At 31.2% G+C, this 21,746-nt stretch overlaps 1 protein-coding gene across 2 annotated transcripts in view; it reads right to left on the reverse strand.

The window, feature by feature from the left end:
• Window positions 1-21,746, reverse strand: part of LOC129944637 (uncharacterized) — a 173,637-nt gene that overhangs the window by 63,667 nt on the left and 88,224 nt on the right. Inside the window, exon 3 of one of the 2 annotated variants that reach the window (XM_056054202.1) lies at window positions 11,187-11,217. The exons of the other annotated variant lie outside the window; for it this stretch is intronic. The gene's annotated coding sequence lies outside the window, so the exon portion shown is untranslated. The remainder of the gene's footprint in view (window positions 1-11,186; window positions 11,218-21,746) is intronic. 2 annotated transcript variants of the gene reach the window in all.

Raw genomic sequence — 21,746 nt, forward strand, 5'->3', positions numbered from 1 at the left:
CGATTTGACAGTTTTTTTACAAAAAATTAAAAACCGAAAAAAAAATTAACAAAAGTTCGTAAAAAATGATTTTCGACTCAAATATCTTTTAAAAACTTTGAGATAATAGGTTCTAACTAATTTTTTTTATAAGAAATATTGTTTTCAACATTAAGACAAATTTTGAGAAAAATCGAATTGACAGTTTTTTTACAAAAAATAAAAACCTGAAAAAAAAATGTATAAAAGTTGGTAAAAATTGAATTTCGACTCAAATATCTCTTCAAAAATTTTAAATATTGGCTTCAAACTAATTTTATCTTATAAGAAATATTGTTTTCAACATTTGGTAAAATTTTTAAAAAATTCGAATTGACAGTTTGTTTACCAAAAATAAAACTCTAAAAAAAAACAATACTAAAACTTGGTAAAAATTTACTTTCGGCTCAAATAGCTTTTCAAAAATTAAAAATATTGGCTTCAAACTTATTTTATTTTGGAGAAAATATTGTTTTCAATATTCAGTATTTTTTATATAAAAATCCAACAGTCCGTTTTTTTCATAAAAAATAAAATTTACAAAAAATAGTGCGCAAATTTTAAGCAAGACAAATCGACAGACGGGATGGGAAGTTATCAGTGTGGGTCGCATCCCAGCCTCTTTTTTCAGATGATTTTGAATGTGTACTAGTTGAACGGGGGACAGTTCTGTTATAATAGACTTTAAAATGTTGGTTTTCAAACACAAAAGGTATGCATATGCGTGTTATGCACTCATGTTGTGAAAGTCTCATGTTTTTAAAGTCTGCAATTGTAAATATATATGGTTCTAACTTATTAATTGTTTGAAGCAATTTTTTGAAAATGAATTGGTTGGTTCGTTTTTTTTAAAGCCTTTTTATCTTAAAATCATTTTTTCAAGCCTCTTAAAATTTTGCCGAAAATTGCTCTTTCACTTGTCTTACCAGCATTCGCAGAACAGCAAAAATGCCCTTGAGGCTAAATATATTTGCATTCAAATTGAAAATTTTCATTTTCTTTAAATTTATCATTCTAAATTGACACGATGATATGCAGAAAAACGTTCATGTGAAAAAGAAACGAAGGTATTTAAAAAAAACTTGCTTACAAAAGTACAAGTTGCTTTCTTTTTGCCTGTCCGCTTTCATGCCATGACTTGGAACTTAAAAACTACTGAAAATAGAAAACAGAACAGAAAGTAAAATAAAAGAAAAATGGACTTTGAAATAACTTGAAATTATCCAACGTTCCAAAGTAAGGCGCGGCGTCAGAGGCCATATACTGAACTCCCTTGATATACATACAAGTAGGTACCTTACCTATACTTACTTCCACCCACCCCTTATTCGACTTTTTATCTTTAACTACTTTTAGTTCGTTAGATCTACGAGGATTTCTCTTATCTGCTTTGCAAGGACAACTAGTATACCTTTTCTCCTGGCTGCACTCAGCGTTATGTATAAAGTTCCGATTCAACTTGACCTGCTTACAAATTAACATTGCACCTAGAGTTTTCAACTTCTTACGAAAGGATCTGGATATCGTGCTCCATTGCCCAAGATTGCAATTCTTCTTCTATTTTGGTCTTTATCTTTTCTTCCGTTCGACATTGCTAGTTTATATTGTTTTAAGTTTCTTTTGACATAGTACACAACTGTAAGGACATTCATTGGGACACGACGCACGGCGAGGCGGCTGGAGGCGACGAGGGTGGCAGTGGATGGATAGCGTAGCCATATCGGACGGCCACAACCCACAAATATCTACATAAGGACATTATATACCCGCCAAAAATGGGAAGGGGAGTGGGTATTTTAAAAGCACAGAATGTTTTAACCACTATATCGTCGTTGGTAGAATAGTTTTCAAAGTTTTAGACCAAAGAGAAGCTAATTTACCAGAACTATGAGTGAGATCTAGCAGTAGAGATAAGAGAACAATTCAGAAGGATAGTGAAATTCCTTGCCCTGCGTTGGCTGAAACGGGAGTCCTTTAGTTTTTAAATTAGCTTTGGAATGCATCTTTTTTTGGTGATATTTTGTTCCTTTTGTTTGGTTGGTTGAAGGACATTCCTAACAAAGTTATTTTATATTCGCTGGATTTATGATGGCAGTTCGTGGAGTGAGTAGAAACCTGTTGGTGGAGTTCATTGGTCCCAGTGATTTATTGAAAAAATTTCAAAAATTCCCTTATGTACATACAGTCTTGGTGAAAGAATAACGCGGAATCGGTAATATGGATGAATGAGAGTTTATTTGCAAGCATAATAATCGAAAAACTGGTGACTTTATCTTTTTCAGAGGAACTGCCAACTCCACTACTGCCTTTTATGTGGAAAGTGGCTTGAGTACACAAGAGACTTAACGGTGGAACAACTTGTATACTCAGACCATCTTCCAGTGGTAATTTCTTGTGAGTTCATCAAAGACTCAGAACAACTCACCGAAAGCTTAAAACTCTTACTGAAACTCGTTTCGATTCGTTTTTTGCTGTCATACCAAACAAGCCTTGACACAAGTCTGAGCCTTGTTAACGACGATCAAATTCAATCGATAAGGGGTGTTGAGTTATTGGTTGCATGTGTCGAACAAGCTGTCCAGCCATTCCAAGCAAACCGTAGGCAAAAGAACTGGAATGACCAATGGTTTCATGCAGAATGTGAAGCAACTAGGAACAAATCTTTTAGGCTGCTTAAGCTAGTCAGGGCAATCAATTCAAATTTAGCATAAATGGTGTACCGAAACGCAAATGCAGCTTCCAGATCATTTTCAACGATTACTGGGAAGGCCAAAAAGACCTTTCCAAATACAGTTTGCTTATCCTTGGGTTGAAAACGAAATTCTGGATCAAGTATTCACGATTCAAGAAGTAGTGACTGTCCTTCACAGATGCAACAACAGCGAAGCTCCAGGAGACGATCCCTATGAATTTTATAAATATACTTTTATAAAACTTTCAGATGCATACAACTACATCTTCATGAGCGATGACTTTCCGGAAAGAATAGTTTTTTCTCAATTTTCAAAAAAGGCGATGTAAACGAACCAACAAACTATCGTGGCATACATATCTTTAATGAACTCTGTCATGAAAATCCTTACAGGTGTAATTTTAGACAGAATTAGGCTATGGGTTCAAGATAACAATCTGCCAAGCAAATATGAGGCTGGTGTCAGAAAAGAATAAATCGAAAGGTAATGATTTTTCGCAACGGACGATATGCAAGAGAGGAAAAATGGAAATGGGAAAATGTAGATCTTGAAGTGGTGAGGGTGTATAAATGTTTGGGGGTAATCATAACGCCATTACTATATCTACAAAAACATTTGAAGGCATATCTAATCGAAGCAAAAAAAGCTATCAACTGCAACTGGAAAGAAGTCTTAAGCAAAGCAAAGTTTAAACTATTTGAGGCCGTAATGCGAACGATATTATGCTATGCTGGCTAGGTATGGGGATTTCAGTAGTATGAGTAGGTAAAAAAACTTTTAAGATATTTTATAAAAAAAATGTTTCCAGAAAATACACCTACCTATTTGTTGCATCTAGAAACAGGAGTGGCGTCACTCTATATCTTCATATTGAAGATGCATCTGCAATATATATTTAAAAAAAAAAAAAGTTCCAGAGCTACCAAACCATCGGCTACCTAGCATAATCGTTAGATATCTGCTGTCTAGGAAATCCCAGTTCTTTGAAGAGTGGACTCGACTTGTTCTTGAACATTACATCCAGTTGTTAGAATCAGGTATAGAGGATTGGAAAACTTTCCTTTTTGCAAAATTTGGATAGTCGGCTCAATAAAGTGAGTCCCGATTCCTATATTGACAATCAAATTGCGACATGGGTGTGAACAATTATTTCGACGATCGATATCCTATCAGTACAATAGCCTTAATTTAAAAAACCAGAGGGGAATTGTTGCGTTTAAATTACCAACTACAAGGGCAAACGAAGGATAGGGAAGATGCCCTATCCTTCAGAAAATTCGACGCGCTTTCTGGGGTAAAAATGTCCTCAACAATGATGATATCATTTCAATTTTCAGTGATGAAAACTGGACAACATTGTCCAATTTCGTCCGCACGGCGCTGAACTATAGAAAACAAATTATTCAATTTATATATATAATTAGAATACATTTAAACTCTTTATTTCTGGCTAACGGCAAAAGCCAATGCTATACTTTGTGAATTCTTAAAACAAATATGTAAATCAATTTTCTGCCTAATGAAATCACAAATTTTACTACTACTACTACTTAATAATCGAAATTTACTAGCCGGCTTTGTTACAATTAAAAATTGTTGTGCGTTTAGAATGTTTTAGTTCCTTTGAAGTTCAAAAGACCAACAAATTTAAGTCATCAAAAAAAAATTGGTGGATTTCCATGAGTAAGAGGATCGAAATTTCTATATTTAAAAAAACAGCAGAAACCGCAGGAAACAAATAAAGTTCATAGTATAAACTATCCTTCCCTTATATCACAAACACGTGCATTGAATCTAAGTACAAGTTCCAAAATTCTGTTTATCAATTGTGTATAGTGTATATGTACAAATAATTCTGATTTTCATATTTGTGTAAATCATTTGTAAGAACAGTATTTATTATTATTTTTATTTAAAATTTGGTAGGTAATCACATTATATTAAAATGTTGCGTTTATGTGCGGATGAAATACATGAAAACATTACTTACATAATACAACTCCACTTTAATTGATACAATCCAAATATTATCTTGTATAAAAAGGCATTTTAATATGGTTTTACAATAATAGAAACGACGTGAAATGCATCGTCATACCAATACGAGTCATAGAGACGGTAACAAACATAGGCATTTGCATCCGAAACTTACAAAACAATGAAATAACGTCTGAAATAATATTCATAATAATATTGCAATTTAATATTTAATAGGCTTTTAGCACTCAAAATTTCTGAGATACACAAAATCGTACAAGGTAATTAAGAATTAAAACATATCTGGATATATCATAAACATATTCAATGGATTATTGCCAGAACCACAGTTGTAGCTGTAATGGATTTTGTACACCGAATAACAACCTTAAGCAACGCACACTTAAAAGCTAAAACACTCGCTATTAATGTCAGCAGAAACATAGCACTGATGTTAAATTTTATTAGTATTTCCCAAAATCAAGATAGTAGGTAATGCCGAAAGCAGCTTTAATTGATATTAAGCTTAAATTAATCTTGAACACAATGTAAACATTTGCCAAAAACACAAATGGAAGCGTTAAGTTTCAAATTATAATATTACTAAAAGCACACACATAAGTTTGTTGGGAAAGTGTACGTACGACACGGCGCGGCGACGTGCTCACTGCTCATCAGTTCCATCAGGTGCTATTAATGGTTTATGGCGAACAAATAAGAACCTCGCTTGGCGTTTGTTTTCAAAACCACGAACATCTTATCACAGCCAGAAGCTCGTGTTGTTTAGTTCCTGTATAACCTTCTCTTAGTAATTCAACTTGAGAGAGGCGGACAAAAAAAACTTTTAATTAGTGAAAGAAGTCTTCCGAACACGCAAAAGAACCTAAGATAAAAACAAAGAAGCTTTGATGGTGAAATACTAAAGGTTCAAAAAACACTACATCACAAAAAAAGGGGTAGCATTATTTACCACCAACTCTTACCCCGCTGACGAGTCAAATCCTTTTAGTCACACAACTTAATTCTAGTCCTTATTTGTGTGTGCACAAATAACAATCCCTTATAGAGAAAAAAATTCACATAAAAACCCCAAACCATTTGCCACATAAAAATTGTCTCCAAAGGAAATCCTTGCACAAAGAAAATGATGAAATTTCTTTTTGTTCTTCTTTAAGTAGACGAAAAATTTAATTAAAATTTATCTTAAAAGAAATATCTTCAAATATTTTTGTTTTGTCCTTTAGAATGTTATGAATGTTATGCCGAACTAAGTTGATGAGCCTCGTGGACTAGCTTTTTAGATTTTTATTTTTGTTTATGTTCTTATTTATTTTGAGCTAAGTCTTCAAACTTAAGGGAGTTTTAATAGACCTATTGCGAAATATTTACCACACAAAATTTAAAAACTAAATATGAGGACGGAAGAGACGATCCTGCATCGGGAATTTGGAAGCATTTGCAGTGTACGTACTGGACATTTTTGAAAAATAACTGAGTCAGTAATTAGGGTCACTAGTGTACCGAAGGTGAGGTATTCTGAGCAATCTGAAAATCTTATAATATAAGATTTTTATCTTCAAACTGTCATACAGCAATATGACCTAATAAAATACCAACACAGATTTTACATGATTCGGACTTATCAAAGTTCATTTAAGTGTTAAAAAATTAAGCATTTTTAAGTATTAAAAGGGCAAACATAATGTTCATAATGGTTTAACTTGTTTTAGTTGAACGTTGATGTGGGAAGTTGTAAGTCCTTAAATTCGCATCTTTGATTCATTCGTTAGTTTCATTGAAGAGAAGAATTGTTGTTTTTAACCGGATTTTCATTTTTGTGAGAAACACTGTCCTTTAAAGTTACAAAATATTAACAACAATGTTTATGGGATGAAAACAGTTTAAAGTCAGTATCTTCTCAGCTCTTAATATACTTGAGTCCAAAATACATTTTTACCAATGATTTGTTATTTCATCTTTCTTAAAACATTATATTTAGATTCCAGGTATTTTGAAACGTCGAGAAATGTCAACATTTTCAATGATGAATTTAAGACAAACATGGTTTTCTAGCACTGCATAGTGTGTGTATTTATTAAACTCATTTCATGTTTGGAAAAGGACAAAAATAGATAGGTTCCTACATAATAAAGGAAAAACTTTTCTCGTTCAATATACTCAACAAACAAAACAAAAAAATACATAAAGGCTTTTATTAAAATGGGGTGAACTATTATAATCTAGGCTAAAAAATATAATTGTTCTTTTCTGAATTCCATTCACGTTAGACACATAAAAAGGAAATATTAAAAAGAGAACAATAATGTGTATTGTGTACCGCAACTTATAAGCTTTAATAATAAAACTGAGATCATCAACCTACATCAGATGTCTTCAGACTTGTCTCTTAAAATACGGACCATCTTTCGATGTTTGCCTTTTTCATTTAAAATAAAACTAAAACAAAATTTAAAATAGGAGGGTAACACAAAGAAAAAATAAAATTGAACACAAAATAAATAAAAATAGAAAGGACAGTGCCAAGTTGTTGATGAAAAAGATTACTTTTAAGGCATTGTTTTTTGGACTTTCTTGGGGCTATCTTTTGTGTTTTTGTATTAAGAAACTTTGAAAATGTTCCCAATCTAGATTTTGTCTTCTTTCTCAATAATTGAGGCTTCTGTATAGTATTTAAAAAAGGATGAAATTAAACATAAAATAAAACTAAAGTAAGTGGGTCATTTAAAGCGTATGAACTAATTCATGCATTTTTTAGAAGAAATAACCTTTCTGCACCGTGTCTGAACCTATTCTGTTTTTAATAAATACTTCTATTTCTGATGTCAGTCAATGTTTCATTTAAATAGTTACAAAAGAATACAAATTATGCTTTTATTAAAGACATACATATAAATTTTAACTTCCCTTAAGGTCCCTAGAGTCGAAATAAAAGATTTTTAGAAAGATGTCTGTGCGTTCGTGTTTACGTACGTTCGTATGTCCGTACGTTTGCGAAGTTTGTTCGTCGTCCATAGATCAAGAACCAGTAGAGATATGGACTTCAAATAAATTTCACTATACAGATAACAATGCAGAAAAATACAGAAAACACTCTCAAGAAAATTGCGTGTGTGGTTTATTTAACCATAGCAGTTTAAAAAAAGGTGAACATTTTGGTTAACCCTAAATATCTTACGTACCAAAAGCGCTTGAGACTTGAATTAAATTTTATATTTTATATTGTAACATGATACCAAACAGGTATATTTTTTGAAAAAAATCCAATTAACGGTTTATTTTTAAATCAAAAAAAATTGTCACCTCGAAAACTCTACGAATATAAAATAATTGTATATCTAAAACAATTTTGTGCGACGAAAAATAAAGTTTTTAACATCTGGTTAGATTTTGAGAAAAATCGAATTGACAGTTTTTTTTATAAAAAATAAAAACTTAAAAAAAACATTACTCAAAGTGCGTAAAAATTGATTTTCGGCTCAAATATTTTTTCAAAAATTTGAGATTATGGCTTTCAACTAATTTTAACTTATAAGAAACATTGTTTTCAACATTCTGAAAAATTTTGAGCAAAATCGAATTGACAGTTTTTTTTACAAAAAATAAAAACCTAAACAAAAAATTTAATAAAAGTTTGCAAAAATTGATTTTCGACTCAAATATGTTTTCAAAAATTTGATATGTTGGCTTTAAACTTCTTTTCTTTTAAAAAAATATTGTTTTCAACATTCGTAAAATTTTAAGAAAAATAGAATCGACAGTTTTATTTACAAAAAATTATAAACCTAAAAAATTTCCCTTCAAATCTTCGAGATATTTACACTCAGTAACATTTTGAGGGAAATCTATTTTTTTACAAAAAATAAAAACCTAACGAAAAACAATACTAAAAGTTGGTAAAAATTTACTTACGACTCAAAAAGCTTTTAAAAATTAAAAAATTGTCTTCAAACTCTTTTCATTTCACAGAAAATATTGTTTTCGATATTTAGTAGTTTTTTTTTCATAAAAATCCAAGAGTCCGTTTTTTCATAAAATATTATTTTTTGATATCTCTCAAATTAATTGGATACAAATTTGTAAAAATTTAATAAATGCAACTAAAACTGTATACAAATTTTGTCGACTAAAAATCTATTTAACAAAACTAGTTTTTTAAAACTAAACTATTTTTTTATATGAAAAATATTGTTAATAGTTTTGAAATGTTTAAGAATAATTCAACTAACAACTTTTTTAACCGAACACGAAAACAAATCGACAGACGGGATGGGAAGTTCATTTTAGTAAACACGTTTCTAAGATATATTGAAATAGTGTCAATCACAGTTACATGAAAATCACTGTTGAGAATCATCAAATCTCTATTCTTGGGACCTATCTACATATATAATTTGTGTCTCTACTCCACCTATCAAAAATCCTTAATGAATGTTCTTATAATAAATGAAACCCATCTCTCGAAGTTTGTCATTTTGAACCTGAAGTAGTTTATATAGTCTGCAATATAATTTGTCTCAAGCTTTTGAGAACATACAAAAAAAGTATGTCGGACCTAATGTGTTGAAAGTTTTTGCACCTTTCTCATATTGGCTTTGAAGCTGCCCGACTCTTGGCTTGAAATAGGCAGTCCCAATTTAATTCAACACTTTATACAAACGAAATGACACGAAATATGTATTAGGAAAATATCCTCCAGTTTTTTTAATTGATTGATTTTCAAAAATATTGTGATCTAGTTTGTTGTGTTGATTTGATTGAATACTAACATTATACATTATAAAAATTACAATTTTAATAAAGTATAAGTAACATTTACCATTAAGTATTGTTGTATTTGTATTAGATTGGCAGAAACAAATAATTGAAATGAAGTGAACAAAATTAAATGTTAAATATGTACATAAATTTATAAGTTTAATTTTTTGGGTGTTTAACTGCAATGTAATGTGAAGGCCAACTTTAACTTTTTAAGTTGATTACACTCTGTTAAAACAGAAATTAAAGAAAACGAACATTTAATATGTAATATATAAGTGAATAATAAAAAAATCGAAATTATGTGTTCAAAACTTTTAACTTAATAACCTTATCCTTAATACATAAACCATCAAACACGCACACGCATTATGTCCCTTCTTTTATTCGTCGATCAAACCAATTACACAGGCCCTAAATAAAGGATGTAACGTTAGAGTTCATATCATGGCTAAATGTGAAAAAGAGCTAAATTTCATTTGCGAAGATATATCTTCCATAATACTTTAAAGCAAGAATTCTTCTTAATGTTGAATGAATATAACTATAACAACGAACGTCGACAGGTTCATGGAATTTAATATTCTTATCATTTTACAGATAAGGGTATAATTTAATTTATCTGATTATTTTTCAATAAAGAAAAGACAGAAAATACCCAAAGAGATTGAGTAGGTATACAAACCACTTGAACGATTGATTGCTTCAAGATACTATCGATTTTATTCAAAAGTCAAGCGAAAGCTTAAAGATGATTTAACACCTTTGATTGATTGTTTCTTACACACTTTCAATTCAAACATAGTTTTTGGATAAAAGATAAATCGCAAAACATAAGACAAAGTAAGTAACACATGGTTCTTTGGTCTCATTTCTGTCAGAAAAAAATCAGAAAGTAATTCATTTTGAGATACGGTCAGCAAATGCCAGTCTCTTAACCAGCATAATAAAAGCCAACTATCACCAAGGCTGTCGCATTCGAGTTTAGATATTCTTAATCTTGAGATACCTCTTTATGTCTTTAGGGAATCTCTCGCATAGATATATTTATCTGCTTTCTGCAAAAAGATAAGTGAAAACTGAGCAATATTTTATTGCTTACTTAAGGGTACTTATGAAAGTTAACAAATGTACCAAAAGAATTCTTTCCCTACCCTAGGGAAAACAACTCTAAGTGAATCCTTCCAACATAATGGACGGGAATCAATAATATAGAAAAATCTTGATTAATATTTAATGTCCCAAAGAGTGTTTGCGATAAAGGGAAATTCTAGGTATTGGTAAATTGATGGATGGTGATGTGCATTTTTATAGGAAATTTTTTTTACAATGCTGTTGGTTATGGCACGTAAAAAAACCATAAATTTCATCTTGCTTTCTGTGCATATATCGAATAACAGAATGTTGTTTTTTCTTAAATTATGCGATAGTATTTAAATTTGTTTGTATTTCTGAAATCTGGAGGTGTTTAAATTTATAAAGGTATTAAATCAATATTTTCTAAAAACATGTTCTGCTGGTTTGAAACAGTATATACAAAACTGTTCAATTGGATAAACCCAAGTAACTCTTTAATTTCACTAAACGGAGAGACATTTCCAAAATTTGAATGCGCATGTTCAATGCATAGTGTATATTTAATTCTAACTGAATAAATAAAGAAGGTCATAATATATATAAAACAAAAGAATTACTGTAATTAAAATAAGGTATTATTTTTACCTGGAATAGGACACTAAAAAAGATGCAGATTCTGAAAGTAGAAAGAAAGTTTTTTATAATAAAATAAGGTTAACGTATGTATGTATATTTAAATCTTATACACATGTGAATATGACAGGCGAAGTTCAGTACTTTATGTGTGCGAAATATTTTCAAAATAGTTGGTTGGATTCTTAAGATATTTGTGTTTGAAGTTGGTTAACATACAGTATAAGAATTTAACTCCTAGTTTTTAAGGAAGTGCTTATATCTTGCGATAAAGGGCAGGTATACAAATGATATTGATATAAAATGAAAGGTATTTGTTTTCTCTTTCGAATAATTTCAATATTATTTTCAACACATTCGCTATGGCATACTACATATATTTTTTTGCATTATTTTAAAGAACAATTTATGACCTACACTTTGATATATAATACATTTTTAAAAACTTAATCTGGAAAGTTCCCAAACATGTAATCGTTTTTTGCATTGTTTTAAAGAACAATTTATGACCTACACTTTGATATATAATACATTTTTAAGAACTTAATATGGAAAGTTCCAAACATGTAATCGTTTTTTTTTTGTTTTAATAATTCCAAAGACATTTTTAGAACTTAACTTTTTATTATGGCGAGGTTATGAAAAAAGATATTTACTTAGTTGGTAATTTTTAGTAAATTTTTAAAATTTAATGCGTCGAAAACGCAATGCTGCTTACTGTCGTTGGAACACAATTTATCAACTACCCATGAGTGGCACTTTCATCAAGGAGACTAAAAATATCTAAATTGTGGGTATGTGGAAAGGACATACGTGTCACCAAAAATGCCGTTTGGGTCTGATCTGGCTTGATTATAATTCCCATCACTCGGCTGGTGCACCTGCAGATTACTTAAGTCTCTTGGCCAGTATGGAACCCTTTTTTACCAGTACTTTAACACTACTTTAAATAACCAGTTGCATTCCTCTCCTGAAACAATTCAACCGTAATACTTGCACCACCCGGAATGCTTATCTTACGCTCGGGCTCAATTAAAATATGTGCTTACTCCTCTAGAGATGATTTGTGGTTATGATGCATATACCTTGAACTGAAAGCTGTTCATGCTCTTCGATGTAAGTACCTATAACATGGATAGTAACATTGGGGGAGGGTTACGCTTTTAAGACGGTAGAGAGGATTGATTTTTTGAAGCATTAAAATCTAACCGGTTTTTGATTCCTCATTGCTTTTCAGATCACAATTTAATGGGCATATCATACACAGCCGTTGGTAGTCCACATCGGAAGGCCAAGGATGTTGATGTAAAAACGAATATTAAAAGCCGCATTCTTACCCAACAAATACTACCTTCATTTGATAGTCACAAAGGTTAATACCAATCTAAGGAAGAAGAAATTGATACAAACCAAATGCACGCATTTTCGATTAAAGAACTTGATGCCAAACTCTTTAAAATACATTTTAAAATAAATCAGTTGCAATTTTCTTACTTTCTTCAAAACGATATAAAGAATTCTTACACTCTTAGGTGAAGTAAACCATGAGATCTACAATGAACTGCTGTAGGTTGCCAGTGTTGAAGAGCACCTCCTCAAAAGAAGAGTTACTATCTGGTTCGGAGGATTAGTGAAAGTCAAGATCTGTTTGTACGATTTTGATATACTATGTCAGCGTCTATTTAACAGCGAATTAATTTTGGCTAGTTAAGATGTAGAAAAATAAATAAAATGTTTTATTATTATTTTTGTGTTACAAAATATACTTTCAAATTCTATCAGGTAAAAATTGGTTAAAATTTGTAATTTATAAGCCCACAAACCTTTAAAAAACGAAGAATCTTAAACATGTAGTAAAGGAATTACATTTTTTAAGTTAACATCAAACCTTACTGATTATGCTAATTATTCTAAAACAAAAAAACAATAATACTAGCCCTCTCTCAATTAACTTTATAATAAAAATATAATATGAAATGCACCAGTCCATAACAACGATTATAAAAGGTGTAACAAAATGATTTGATTTTTAAAAATAGTGTAATAATGCATATGTAAATAATTAATTCATCGATGCACTAGTATGAGTTAATTACATTTTATTACGTTTCTTATTTCAAAAAATTACAAAATTCTTTTTGGAGACTATTTTATATGATAATACTTCATTTTAATACAAATAGAAGAATTTTCGTACCTCAACATTTTGAAACGCACAAACCTTAGAAGAGCATTATTAAGCACAGAAATTTAACACTAAAGTTTTTAAAGCTCACCTTGGTTGACCTTTTACTTTAAAATAAGCTTGTTATATTTTAAACCTTTTTTGTTCAAGAGGAATTACACTAATAAATTAAAAGTGTTGTTCTACAATCAAATGAGATTTGGTTGCTGATATTCCATTTTAATACTCGCATATGTAGTAAAATCGATATTTAAATTCGGAATGTAAGAACATGTAACCACAAATAAATGTGTGGGCTGGAAATTTTGGTTTTCTGTTGTGAGGTGATACATTTAACATATAAATTTAAAAACAGAAGCATTCACCTATGTATATACATAATAAATGATATCAACCACACACAATCCAGAACACATAATTCCAATAAATCAAGCACTCTCAACCGAAAAAAAACAATTCAAAAAGCTCATCAAAACTAGTTCCAAAAATCCTGTCACAACAACACTAGATCAAGTTTTTTTAACTTAACCCTTACTCCTGCTCGATTTATAAACATTTGATTAGTTTTATAAAATACCATCTCTATTCACAACCACCAAACAAGTAGGTATGTAGCTTTCAAATAAATAACTTAACATTAAATAAAATGTGCGGACTGTGGAAGATAGACTAGACATTTCTAAATTATTATCAAAAACAAAAGTAAGATACTTCAAATATGCAATATTTAGTGGAGGATTTACGACTTCTAGAAAATTTGATTTGATGGCTGGCATATCGAAAGAGACCTTAGATAATGAAAGCTAAACCTACAAATTTAAGCTTTCAGAAAACATTTCCATTTGTTTATTATTATTTTTATATTTATATAATCAAAGAAGTAATATTATAATTATTACCTTTTATTTTTACTTGAACGGTGTTTAGTATTTTAATAATTTTTTTTAAAACTAATTAATCTTTACGTAGTACCCGTGGCATGATGGTTAGAGCGTTGGACTGTCATGCAAGGGGTCTTGGGTTCAATCCCTGCCTGTGCCACCTTAATTAAAAAAAAAAAATAATAATAATTTTCGCGGGTACTGTCTCTTGCGAGGAATTGACAAATCCTTCAAGAGTAATTCTTGTCATGAAAAAGTGCTTTCTCAAACTAGCCGTTCGGATTCGGCCTAAAATTGTAGGACCCTTCCATTCCTGACAACAGTACTCGCACACAGGAATGGTTGAGAGTCGTAAGTCACAACGGACTGTTGCGCCACCCCATTTGATTTTGAATTAATCTATACACTTATCTACCTACAACGAAAAATGAATTCCTACTATTTATAAAATTATTCAAAAACTATTTGTCGGTAATAATGCATCAATTTTCACCATTGAAGGCTAAGAGTAAAACATTTTTAAAATTAAAAAAAAACTAAATCTTCCAGAACTTGATATTTTGCATTATTATACAGTGACAAAGCTTGAAATATTAAACAAAAACACCAAATTTCACAAATTTTGAACTTAATTTAGCAGATTAATATTTGTTTCTAATTTCAATAACAAGCAATGAACATTTTGCCATAAATAAATACTAAGAAAAATTAAAATTACGTTAAGCTCTTGATTTATCTTCCACAAAAGTCATGTTACACTTAGCGACTCTTTTATTTTTTAAAGCAACTTTTTATGACCGTTAGCCAATGGTTTGATCTAGAACTTTTAAATTTTCTGTGTAATTTTTGGTGAAAAAGTGTAGAAAATGGGAGGAAAGGAGCTTACACTAGAAGAAAGGCGATTGGTTATTGATCTTCATGAAAATCAAAACAAACCGTACACCAAAAACACAAAAATTATTTTTAGAAGCCGTTCCACGGTTCAAAACGTTATTAAGCACTTTAAAAACGAACACCGCGTGGAAAATAAGCCGCTTGGTTGACATCCATCCAAACTCACTTCCCGGGATGAAACAAAAATCAAGCACTTGGGAGCCCAAGATCAATTTATATGTGCGAGAAAGATAAGTGGTGAGCTTGAAAAGTACATCGTTAAAGCCGGATTTAACTCTAGTTTATCTAGAAGGAAGCCTTTAATCAGTGAGGTTAATAGAAAAAAGAGGATTACGTTTGGAAAACAGTACGGACTTTTGGCGCAAGGTATTTGGCTCAGATGGTAACGTTAAAGTATGCCGAAGTGCGAAAAAGATAAATGGAAAGCTTGAAAAGTACATCGTTAAAGCCGGATTTAACTCTAATTTATCTAGAAGGAAGCCTTTAATCAGTGAGGTTAATAGAAAAAAGAGGATTACGTTTGGAAAACAGTACGGACTGTTGGCGCAAGGTATTTGGCTCAGATGGTCGCGTTAAGGTATGCCGAAGTGCAAGAAAGATAAGTGGAAGTTTGAAAAGTACATCGTTAAAGCCGGATTTAACTCTTATTTATCTAGAAGGAAGATTTTAATCAGTGAGGTTAATAGAAAAAGGGGATTGCGTTTGGAAAACAGTACGGACTTTTGGCGCAAGGTATTTGGCTCAGCTGGTCACGTTAAAGTATGGCGAATGCGAGGGGAAGCCTTAAATTCAAATATACGATTAAGACAGCAAGGCACGGTGGTGGAGGAGTAATGGTATGCGGTCGTAAATCTGGTGTTAATAGAAAATACCATGGACCAACATGTTTACCTTAATATTATCAAAAAAAATTCAAAGGAAAGTGCGATAAAACTGGCTCTTTTAAATAATTACTACTTTCAACAAGGTATTGACCCAAACACACACTGCCCGAAAAGTGCGTATGTGGCTAATTTACAACACTCTCCACCTAATAGCAACCCCTCCCCAAAGCCCGGACTTCAACCCCGCTAAGAATTTGTGGGACTTTCTCGAAAAAAAGGAGCCAATGTCATTCGTAACAAGACTTAGTTAAAAGAAGTTTTAATCTTCTTGCACTGAAAATTTAGTTTATTCAATGGAAAACAAAATGTTTTTTTTTTATTTTTTGTTCCAATCATGGTTCATTTTCTTGTTGTTGAAATCACATGCGAATTAAAATGAGTTGTTATAAATTAACAAATTTTGAAATTTTACTTAATTGTAGAACACTGTATTTAATGTGTCACTCACCTGCAAATGTCAACATTAAATTGGATTGTCATTTATTTTGAGGGTAAGGGACTCAAGTAGCGACATTTTATTCATGCAAATAGATTTGAAAACATTTTGACTAGCGGTGACACTTTAAAATCAAATTATAAACCATCGTTTTTAAATAATGTAAGGATGAATGAAGTAATTTTTAACCTACTTTTGTCGTTCATTGAAAACGACATTAAAAAAAAAAAACAATTGAAAGACAGAAAAGTTGGCTATCACTTTGTTTGAACGGGTGAAATATTCCAAAGCTTAAACTACCAAGCTAGACTCTTTCTTCAATCATTTCTTTGTTTAATTCGGTTATATGGTCTTTGCTCCGCTTGAATTTGTTCGGTGGAATATTTCTTGTTTAATCGGTAACATCAGAAACAATAAAAAAGCAACGCCAAGAAACAAAGCAAGGCAATAAAACGAAACGTCAAAAACCATCCAAGACATTTCTAAACCCAGAAGTCTGCGGGTTGGGACTTTTTAAAGTATTTCTATTTCACCTCCTTTCTCTTTCGTACTTATTTGCGTCTTTCTAAAAACGTCTGAGTGTTATAACATACATACAAAAAACCTGAATCAAATTTCACATCATCTGATTTAAAAATATGCCAAGGTCTACATGCACAAAGGCATTTAGAACTTGGCATTCGTCAATTTTTTGATGAATTTGACCAATTGTTTGGTGTAACTATTCCACTGTTTTTGAAGAGGCTTTTTAGGTCTCTATTGTTCCTTCCTTCATCAGTGGTACATTTAATTAATTTAATTCCTTCAAAATTGACAACTAGTACTTTATTTATATTTACCAATCAATTTGTATTATTGTGGTTATTAATCTATGCTAATAATTGTGATAATTTATTAATGATAATCGTACTAATTACAGATATTTGCTTAATGATTATTTGGTAAAATTTATTGGATTGACCTGGGACCACTCAATTTTAAGTAACGTGATACAAGGCAACATTTTGTTCATTTCATCATCAATCTTATTATGTTACAGTTATTTGTTATTGTTGTTTTAAATCATCAATGAGAAATTTTTGTTCTTAGTGTTCGTCCTAGTAAAACAGGATAAATGTTGTCTTTTCGTACTCATTACAGATCTAACAGATAATATTGCTCTCAAATTCTATAAATTTCAGGTGTCAATTCAACTTGCAGTAGCCTATGAGGAGGAATGTTATTAATTTGGGACTCTTCCAACTTAGAGTAGAAATTCAAATCTTTTGTGGTCGTACGTCCACAGAGTTCTTGCGATGTTTTGAACTTTGGGTCTAATTCTCTGATTTGATCTTGTTTTTGATTATATTTCCTCCAATAGCAATAGAACTCTGGGTTTTATATTTCAATAAATTGACACATATAAAAATTTAGGAGGCGCAACAGTCCGTAGAGAATCAGAACAGTGTGACTTACAACTTTCAACCATTTCTGTGAGCGTGTAATTGCAGGGATAGAGAGGACCTACAGATTATTATATGCCGAACGAGCATTATGCGGTTTCCTTAGAGTCTATTACTAATTACAAGCAATTCATACATAGGAGTTTATGAAGCAAAACAATGCTATTTAAGTATGATGGTTGAGAGGATATTGTATTTAAATATATCGGTCACAATTTACCAAGGTCTTCAATAGAAATAAAGCTAAACTTACTTGTCTGAATAACTTTGGTTGGTTTGCGTCTATTTTTCCAATTTTTGATACAACTATTACCTTATATTTTACTATAGACTTGCTATGTACCTGGACACGATGTACAAATATAATTAAAGTGTGAAATCAATTAAGAAATTAATAGATGATCCCTTATTATTTGAAGGGTTGAAATTAATGAGTTCTTTGATATTTTTTAGAGTCTTTTTACCGTGAAAATTAGTGCTGAAGAATTTGTATTTCACCAAGAATCATCTATCTTCTCTTAACTTATTAGAACGTACTTATTTAATATTGATGTAATGATAAAGTAAATAAATAAATAAATAATGATAGGAAAATTTTGTATTAAAGCTCCAGTTTATTTTCCTAAAATAAAATCCAAACGTATTCTTTGACAGAAGATTTTCACCACTGTTTGGTCACCGGGAAAGTAGGCTAGAGCTATTGCTATATTACAGAAATAACCCTCTATATAAACGTAGCCTTGAGTTTGGATTGCATTCAGTGAGAAAACGTTGTAATTTGTCCTGAATTTCAGGTAAATAATACTATTACGAGGCAATCATTTTCTGGGTTGTCTCACAAAATAAATAGGTAATAAATAGAAACTGATTTTACTAATAAGAAGCAGCTGTTACATTTATAAACTTTACTGAGATTTAAAAAAAAACCATCAAGCAAGACTTACGAAAAACAGTAACGCAGTTCTTACAAAAATGTTTAAATTCCGGGATGATTCCATTATTATTAGAATAAATATGTAAGATTATATGATACAATTCAAGTGTATAATATATATATAATTATTTTCGAATCCGATCATTAATTATAAGTATTCCAAAAACATATGAATAGCTTAAAACCTCTGAAAATTGTTCTGCAAAGAAGTAAGATTACTAAGTTCTTTCTTTCAATAAAGGTTTGTACTTATAGTTACTGGCAAGATTGAATGCAAAAACTTGGCCACTGAACGCATTTAAAAGTTAACATTGCTTCAATATCAGTCTGCTTAAAACGAATGTATACTTAACCTTCTTATATTAAGAATTTGTTGTGGTTTAAGACCTCGTTACAGGTTTTTTTTTGTATATTTATTAACATTTATGTTTTTGGTTTGATATTTTTTTCCGTGTGGGCTTTTCTGGGTCCAAAATTAACATAATCATTGATTACGAATACGATTCCTATGTCAATAAATCTCTTATGAGCACAAAAATATTCAAGCCAGATCAGAATCTCGCTTACAAGCAATCATGTCTCATTACCATCTAACATCAATATAATATTTGAAATCACCTAGCACTATATGTACCTAGCCAAAGATTTTCTGAAGACCCCCATAATCCAATTGACACCAATGTTAATATTCTTCTTATGATCCCATTTCCAATTTCAACTACACTCTTGAAATGTCTAATTAAATATTCAGCAACATCCCGTAAACGAAAGGTCTACAATATCATATTGTGTGGGTGAAGCTGCTGACCAAGATTCTTTTTCACTGTTATGAATGGAGGGAGGCGTGGTACTGTAGAGCTTGAAAGATGATATCCTATTATGGTTGCTATTGCTTAAACTCGACACAAACACATTCAGACATCAGATTGACACTTAAATACAATTTTTACGACTACCAGGAATCTTTCGTCCTATTTTGCATTTTTTTAAATCCAATGTCCATCTGGCTATTTGGCAGTAGGACTTCTGATGACTTGATGGGGTCGGGTTTCTGGTGGTGGAGTGAAGAGCAATTTTTGTTTTATTCAGCGTCAGCAAACATGTATATTGTATATATGGCATAGAGATACACTTACACTGTGAGAAGTGGAATAGAAATCTAGCTTCTGCTTCCACAGCTACTATGATACTTATTCAAGGATACCCGTCAATAACAAGCAAATATCATTTGATGTTTGTGCTATCAGCTATCGCATGAAACGCAAATGTTCGAAAGAGATACTCTTATTGGGGCTCAGTTTTTGTGCGTTTTCCTTTTTTGGGGGTTGTTTTCTTGCGTGTCTTTGTTTGGGAGATAACTTCATACCCACCCAAACGAACGATAACTAGGATAAGTTATTGCTTGGGATTGAACGGGATTGGGTTGTGCCATTTGTTATGGACCGATAAAATTTAGAATTAGATTGGGATGTTGTGAGGAATATGAGTGACAAACGAAAACGGGTGACAGGCGGACAGTTGTTAAGAACACTGACACTGAGGAGGGATAGGTTTTGAAAATTCATCAAAATTTAAAGCATATCAAAATAACGGCAAATGCCATGTTTAATGCCTTATTGGATACCTCACTGTGCTTCACCCTCATAATATAAGGGAATTTAAGACAAGTCGTTCACCACGTTAAATATGCTTTAAACCACGACGATATTTAAGTCAGTTGGATATCTTTGGCATAGATGAATCCTAAAAATGCTTCAGATGAGGAATTGAAACTCGATTAAATGATTTGCATGTGAGCGTGAGTAACTTTAAGAGAAATATTGACATACAAAAATACTAAAAAGTCTATTTTATATTTATGAAGCAACCACCTTGGATCTAATTTTATTATTCCATATTGTGGATATACTATCAATTTTGTTAACTTCGTAAAAGTATCGTATTTTTTCTATTTAACATAAAAATGTCTATGTATGGTAAGAGTGTTGTATTCATTTTAAAAACAAAGATACAGGGTGTCTCGTAGAAAACTGTGATAGTTCATGACTTATCCTATCACCATATTTATATATTTATACCAACCTTTACGGGACACCCTATATAGGCACAAAAAGTTGTTGTCAGATGCGATAAGAGGTACATTGACTGGTGAGAAATAGCGATAAAATGTAGGTATCTAAGCTTTAAGAGTTTACAAATAAAATTAAAACTGTAAACTTTATTTCTGTGGAAATGTCATATTATTTTCAGAGACTGAAAAAATTCAATTTAAGTTGTCAATTCCAATTGATTAACGAGCTCCAGTAATTTGTTTCATTGGTAGGTCGAGTAAGTGGAAAATAATAAAAAAAGAGTGTTTTTAAAATTAAAGACGATAGGTTGGACATTTGCAACGGAGCAAAACTTTGGCACTGAAGGTATGAAAAAATACATGTAGAAACTTGTATTAATGATCGTAGAAAATTCAAAAACTAATAATAAAATAAAATGAAGGTTGCTTATTGTGGATTTTCATTACACGAACTTAATTTGCCTTTAAAAATATGTAGTTTCATTTCACATTAAAAGTTTTGGACCTTTTGAAAGTATGTATGTTGTATTAAAAATTGATTTAACATGAGTATATAAAAGAGAGTATGTTTACCGCCAAACATATGTAAATGGTGATTTTTTAAGAGCTTGAGAACTTTTAAAAAAAAAAAACGCATAAAATTTGCAAAATCTCATCGATTCTTTATTTGAAACGTTAGATTGGTCTATGACATTTACTTTTTGAAGATAATTTCATTTAAATGTTGACCGCGGCTGCGTCTTAGGTGGTCCATTCGGAAAGTCCAATTTTGGGTAACTTTTTCGAGCATTTCGGCCGGAATAGCCCGAATTTCTTCGGAAATGTTGTCTTCCAAAGCTGGAATA

The sequence above is a fragment of the Eupeodes corollae genome, chromosome 2, assembly GCF_945859685.1.
Source record: "Eupeodes corollae chromosome 2, idEupCoro1.1, whole genome shotgun sequence".
Taxonomy (NCBI): domain Eukaryota; kingdom Metazoa; phylum Arthropoda; class Insecta; order Diptera; family Syrphidae; genus Eupeodes; species Eupeodes corollae.